Source organism: Microtus ochrogaster, assembly GCF_000317375.1.
Source record: "Microtus ochrogaster isolate Prairie Vole_2 chromosome 6 unlocalized genomic scaffold, MicOch1.0 chr6_random_2, whole genome shotgun sequence".
Lineage (NCBI taxonomy): Eukaryota > Metazoa > Chordata > Mammalia > Rodentia > Cricetidae > Microtus > Microtus ochrogaster.
In genome coordinates, this window is record NW_004949095.1 from 9,688,480 (window position 1) to 9,695,776 (window position 7,297).

At 37.6% G+C, this 7,297-nt stretch overlaps 1 protein-coding gene and 1 pseudogene across 2 annotated transcripts in view; both read right to left on the reverse strand.

The window, feature by feature from the left end:
• Rabgap1l (RAB GTPase activating protein 1 like) overlaps positions 1-7,297 on the reverse strand; it is a 657,680-nt gene that overhangs the window by 351,684 nt on the left and 298,699 nt on the right. The gene's annotated exons all lie outside the window — the stretch shown is intronic.
• LOC101983179 lies at positions 935-1,244 on the reverse strand (annotated as a pseudogene).

Consider the following 7,297-nt stretch of genomic DNA (forward strand, 5'->3'; position numbering starts at 1 on the left):
AGATAAACCCTTACTGACTTTCCTGGAGCGAGGAGGACTTTGGACTTTCCACAGGGCAGGGAACCCTGACTGCTCTTCGGACTCGAGAGGGAGGGGGAGAGGAGTGGGGGAAAAGTGGGAGGAGTGGGAGGCTGGGAGGAGGCGGAATTTTTTTTTCTTTCTTAATAAAAAAAAATTAAAAAAAAAAAGAAGTGAAATCACACCTTGGATGCTGTGAGACAATAGTTCGTAGCCTGTCAATTAAAAAAACGCTGATTGGCCAGTAGCCAGGCTGGAAGTATAGGTGGGACAAACAGACAGGAAATAGAGGCAGGACATGAGAACAGGAGAATTCTGAAAAGAGGAAAGCTTTGTCTGCAGTTCTGACCCAGCCAAAGAGCAAGCAAGATGTAAATGCCTCACCAAAAAAGGTACCAAGCCACGCAACTAACATAGACAAGAATAATAGGCTAATATAAGTTATAAGAGTTAATAAGAAACCTAAGCTAATTGGCCAATCAGTTTATAGTTAATGTAGACCTCTGTGTGATTTCTTTGGGACTTAACGACTGTGGGAACTGGGCAGGTCAGAAAACTCAGTTGCCAAAGGGTTCACCGTGTAAAGTGTTTATTGGGCAAACATAAGGACCTGAGTTAGGTTAGGACATCCAGCACCTCAGAAAAAAGACTGTCTAAACTTCAGAGAAGGGTTCCAGAGGACCTAAGCTAGATCGATCTGAAAGCCTCTTCCCTAGGGACCAGTTTTCATAATACCAGAAGGCACTACCTGCAAGAATCCAAAGGAGGGAATCAATCAATAATCCTACACAGCTATGTCACCTGGGAAGCACAACAAAAACTAGCACGACATGATAATTCTAAGGGCAGAGTTGGGGAATACATAATTCTTCCTCATCCTCTTCCTCCTTCTTCTCCTCCTCCTCCTCTTTTTCTTCTTCTCCTCCTCCTCCTGTTTGGCCACCTTGGGAGTTTGACCTCTTACTTTTAAAGCACAAGCCAGGGAACCATGAACTTTACCTCCCAGCATGCGGCCAGCTACTTCCAAAGTGGTCAGAGTTTCCACGCCACACTGGCCTAGGGTGGCCTCATCCTCCAGCAGCGAGGCAGAAACATGACTTGGTCCTCCAGGGCAATGCCTTCCAGTGAGGTCACATGAGCTTTGATCTGGGCAACCATTTCTTGGCCAGTCACCTCAAGGGTGTGTAGTTCCTGGGCGCATACAAAGAGCTGCATGTTGGCGACTAACCCGCGGATGCCAAAGCTGCTGACGTGAAGATCCAGGATAGTGTTTTCTAATTTCATACATTTGCATGCAAAATTCAAGATGCCATTGTTTTTTACCGCTGAGTAGTACTCTAATGTGTAGATATGCCACAATTTCTTTATCCATTCTTCAATTGAGCGGCATCTAGGTTGTTTCCAGGTTCTGGCTATTACAAATAATGCTGCTATAAAAATAGTTGAAGAAATGCTTATATATATATATATATAAAATATTTATATATAAAAGATGATTGAGCATCTTTTGTGTATATTCCCAAGAGTGGTATTGCTGGATCCTGAGGTAGATTGATTCCCAGTTTTCTGAGCAACCGCCACACTGATTTCCAAAATGTTTGCACAAGTTTGCTTTCCCACCAGCAATGTGTGAGTGTTCCCCTTGTTCCACATGTTCTCCAGCATAAGCTATCATTAGTGTTTTTGATCTTAGCCATTCTGACAGGTGTAAGATGATATCTCAGAGTTGTTTTGATTTACATATCCCTGAGGGCTAAAGATGTTGAACATTTCCTTTAATATCTTTTGGCCATTTGAGATTGTTCCATTGAAAATTCTCTATTTAGTTTTGTACTTCATTTTTAGTTGGGTTATTTAGAATCTTAATATCTACTTTTTTGAGTTCTCTATATATTTTGGAAATCAGTCTGTTGTCTGATATGCGATTGGTGAAGATCTTTTCTCACTCAGTAGGTTGTCATTTTGTCTTATTGACGGTGTCCTTTGCTTTACAGAAGCTTCTCAGTTTCATGAGCTGCCAAAGTCCAGTTGAAGAGTAGGAGGAATGAGAATATGAGCAAAGAGGTCAAGAGCATGATGGGCTCACTCACTGATACAGTCTACCTGAGCTAATGGGAGGTCACCAAAACCAGCCGGACTGGGAAGGAACAAGCATAGGACCAAACTAGTCCCTTTGAATGTGGGTGACAGTTGCAGGGCTGGGACAGACTGAGGGGCCACTGACAGTGGCACCAGTATTTACGCTTACTTAATGTACTGTGTTTTTTTGGAACCTATTCTCTTTGGATGTATACCTTGTTCAGACTAGATATAGTAGGGAGGGGTCTTGGACCTTCTACAAAGCAATGTGCCTTACTCTCTCTCTGAGGATTGGAGAGGGGTGGGGTGGGAGGGTGTGCGAAGGGAATAGGAGAAGGGAAGGGAGGGAACTTGGATTGGTTTTTTTTAAATCTAATAAACAAACAAAAATAAAATTCCTTTTAATTAAAACATTCCACTTTGGTGCTAAAATGTTACATGAAATTGAATCAGCCTGTGTGTAGAAAAGACACAACATTCCAAGTATAATAAAATCACTAGTATGCATTAAATATTAACAACACCAAGGTTAGTCATGTTATATGTACTGTGACATTTAGATTTCAAAAAATTTTTTGAAATCCAATGGAGTCTAGAAAGCAATTAAGTAACTTCTACAAAATTCTATATGCAGCATCATAAATGGTGAGAATTAAAACTCAAGGTTAAGAGCTACAAACCCTGTTGTCTGCAATGGTGACTTGGCTATATGATTTGCTGATAGAATAATGGCACAAATGTTGTAGCAGTAACCAACCACTATCTGACTGGATTGAAGACCCACTCTACTATATGGAACTTTTGCCTGACTCTGCTCTAGAACCCAAGAACCTGAGACTGGAAAGGACATGAACCTTGGGGAAACTAAATACTACTGTTCTGTCAAAGGAATATAGTAATAAAATGACTCAATGACATTCTATTATACCCATACATCAGTCCTTCACTCAGTCATCATCAGAGAAATTTCCTCTTTCAATATGTGGGGGCAAACACAGAGACCCACAACTGTGTTTAGACAATCTTTAGACAGAGCAAGACTTTGGAACATTCAGTCCTAAATGGATGTCATCATCAAATCTCTTAATGTCCAGGGTGCTATTCACAAGAGGAAGCAGAACCAGAGGAGATAAATGACACCAAAGAAACAGTGATGTGCTAACACAAAGGGTCTGAAGCACATATGAACTCAAAAGAGACTGTGACAGCATACACAGAACCTTCACTGGTTCAAGCCAGATGAGGTCCCAGCACTGGCAGTGAGAAGCAGACACAAGTTCCCACCCCTAACTAAAAAATTATCTCCAATTGACACCCACTTGCAAATGAAAAATTAGTTTTCTCCTATGATGTTTCACTGGGTATATTAACCACTGTTAAAGGTAGGCTCCAGGCCCAGCAGTGCAAGGCCAACACAAAATGAACTCAATAATACTTTTGTAGAATGTTTTGTCTCATAATGCTTGGTTTGAACAATTTTTGTCTTACTGGCCTTTTGCTTGTATATTATAGTTTCCAATTTTGTGTTTTCCTGGAATGTGAGTGTGTATGTGAGTGTGCACATGTTTATATGTGTTTCTTGTGCTTTCTAAATTTTTTTGTTCTGGTTATTTTTGTTTGTTTCCTAAAGAGAGAGAGAAATCATGGAGTTAGGTGAGCTTAAAGAATCTAGGAGTAGTTGGGGAAGGAAAAACAATGATCAGAATATATTGTATGAACAAATTCATTTTAAATAAAAGCAAAAAGAACTATTTAAAAATTCAGGTTTACCTACAGCTGAATTATTAATCACTAGATTTGACTCTTGATTAAGCCCAACTATGCAGAATTTTTCCAAAGAAAGGTTAGGATAGTAGAATTAATATATAATTATCTCATTTGAAACACATTATTCTTAAAAACTATCTTGTAAGAAGAAATTCTATTATTCTGATTTATACACGTAGACAAAATATTAAAAACTTAAATGACTATTCATGATCACAAAATGGACCAAGATTCAACCCATCTCCAAAGCCTAATCTCTCAATGACTGCACCAATGTAATCAGCTTTTATATAACTATTTTAGTCTCTTGAAATTTACTAAAAATATGAACCTTGACCTACTCCAACATTAAAAAATGAGTTTACAAACTTCAACCATTATCAACACCTATGTATTAATATATATATGTGTACCATAATACAATTTCTGGCTATTTGGCATTTGAACAAAATTATTTTTAAATTGTACCCTAATTTTTCATGTGTCAGAGGCAAAAAATATTACTATCTTCCTATAAATATGACCATTTTCCTCTCAAGAGTTCAAAGAAGTTCTTCAGTAAATAACATAATAATTTTATAATGCAGAGTGAAATATCATTACACCCACTTTGTAAGTAAAAACACCAACTAAGTCACAGAAAAATTAAATGTCAAGATGAAATTCAAAGAGTAAATGGTAGCACTAGGAATAGAATACAAATGTCTCTGGATAAGTGGTGTGTCCATAAGGCTATACTTAAAGTTTAAGTTCAATTCAATACACATTTATGGAACAAAAACTATATAGGATATAGGGCAGGTGTTAAATTAAAATCTCATAGTTACATATTTATTTTTCAGGACTCATTTATGCTTATTTTATGTGTATATTTGTCTGCATGTACCACATCTATGACTGAGGTCTTCAGGAAGTAAAAGATAGCGCCAGATTCCCTGGAACTAGAGTTCCAGATTGTTGAGAGTCCCATGTAGGTGGTGGGAAACCAATCTGTGTCTTCTGCAAGGGCAGTAAGTGATTTTAGCTTCCCTGTCATCTCACTAGGCTCATGTGTTTAACTAGTTCTTAATGTGGCAGAATGAGAAAGGGTAGAAGCATAAGGAATCATAAGAAAGAATGATGTTAGCTAGTATTGTGGAACAGTTACAAAGAATTTTGCACAGAAAAATTACTTCAGGTTGAAAATCCTTTAGAAACTCACATTTGACTCGCATTAAGATCAGATATAATGTTCATAAAAGAAGTGTGAATTCCAACTGGGCAGTGGTGGCACAGGCTTTTAATCCCCAGTACTCCGGAGGCGGCAGATGGAGCTCTGTGAGTTTGAAGACAGTCTGACCTACAGAGTGAGTTCCAGGAGAGCCAGGACTGTTTCACAGAGAAACCCTGTCTCAACTCTCCACCCCCGAAAAAAGTGTGAATTCAGAATAGAAGAGCCAACACAAACAAATAACTGGTTTTCTTAAAGAATAATACAGAAATCACTCCATTATGCATACATGAGGAGGGGGCAGTAAGGGAAAAACTGGAGAGTCTGGCTCAGTGTAGATGGCAGAGAGTATCTAGACAATTTAAGAAATATGGAGTTTTCTTTAAACCAAAGAAATCAAGAAAATTACACAACACAATATGCACTTCAAAGAGACTGTTCTGAGAACATTTTTAGCAGATTGACTTGGAAGGAACAATTAGGTGGATGAGTAATTATTAATAATACTACATATGAGGCATTAGAAATTGTGGAAGAACATTATTGAAAGTAATTTTACAGTAGGTCTTACAGATTTAAAACAGTAAGTTTGTGTAGTGAAGTAAAATAACTCAAGCATCAAAAGACCTAGTCCTGTACTGCCTCATTTGTGTGGGACCTAAAAGTATTTGATTTCAACTGAAGTTGAAGAAAAAAAAAAAAAACCAAAAATAACTGATTACCAAGGGCTGTGGAGAGCAGGTAGAAGGGAGAGACAAACACCAAGCTACAAAGAAATGGGAGACAGAATTTTCGTATTCTTTTGCACAATAGAGAAACTGTAGATGATGGCAACATACTACTAGTTTTAAAAATCAGAAGAAATGATTTTAAACATTTTCACCATGAAGAAGTAATAATTATTAGGGGAAGTAAATATGCTGACTCTTGTTTGAACATTATCCAATGTACATATTTATCAAAACATCCCAGGATACTCTGAATATAGATATAATTTTTATCTGCCAGTTGAATATTAAAACATTACAAATTAGAGCTAGCTACATTCCTTTTTTCAATTTCCTCTTGTTTTCTGTTTCCAGGATTATGAAATGGGAAGTTTTCTGAAAATTGAGACTTCTAAAGCTAGGAATAGTAGTACACACTTAAAGTCTCAGTCTTTAAAAGGCCAATACAAGATGATTGCTGGAGTCTAAGCATTTAGGTCCAAACTGAACAAAATAAGAAGGAAGGAGGGAGGGAAGGAGGGAAGGAGGGAAGGAAGGAAGGAGTCCTTTCAAAACAAAATAAAAGCTGAAACCTGTTAAAGTGATGTTTTACTTCACATTTAATAGTTAAGTTCAAGGGTAATAGCCTATTAATAATAAAATGCCAAAATATGTATGTTTACATACATATTTGGTTCATAATAATCTATAATTCCATTAAAATGTTAAATAGTAAAATAATTATTTAAGATAGAGTATAGAAAATGGTAGAGATTTACAAATTCTATAAAGGGGAAGATTCTTTTTTTTCCCCCAGGACAGGGTTTCTCTGTATTGCCCTGGCTATCCTGAAACTCACTCTATAGATCTGACTGGCCTCGAACTCAGAGATCTACCTGCCTCCACCTCCCAAGAGGTGGGATTAAAGGTATGTGCCACCACTACCTGGCTAAATGGGGAATTCTTAGTTTTCTTCAAAAATCAGGAAGTTTAAGAAAGGGATGTTGGTCTGTAGTGTTTATTAAACTTTTTTCCCAAGAAATGGTATGGTGGGGAGATACAAACAAGCCTTGGTATCGTTAATATCTTTTACCCATAACCACACACAGCAAAGAAAGTATTTCTTAGGAAGGTGGGTTCTTAGTACCAGTGACTTGAATGGCTCCAATTTTCACCATTTTCCCCATGTAGAACTTGTTCTACAAGAAGAAGGTGAGGGATCAACCTACCCCTGGACCCAGCAATACCACTCCTGGGAATATACCCAAGAGATGCCCTATCATATGACAAGAGTATTTGTTCAACTATGTTCATAGCAGTATTATTTGTAATAGCCAGAACCTGGAAACAACCCAGATACCCTTCAATGGAAGAATGGATGAAGAAAGTGTGGAATATATACACATTAGAGCACTACGCTGAGGTAAAAAACAATGACTTCTAGAATTTTGCATGCAAACGGATGAAAATAGAAAACACTATACTGAGTGAGGTAACCCAGACCCAAAAAGATGAA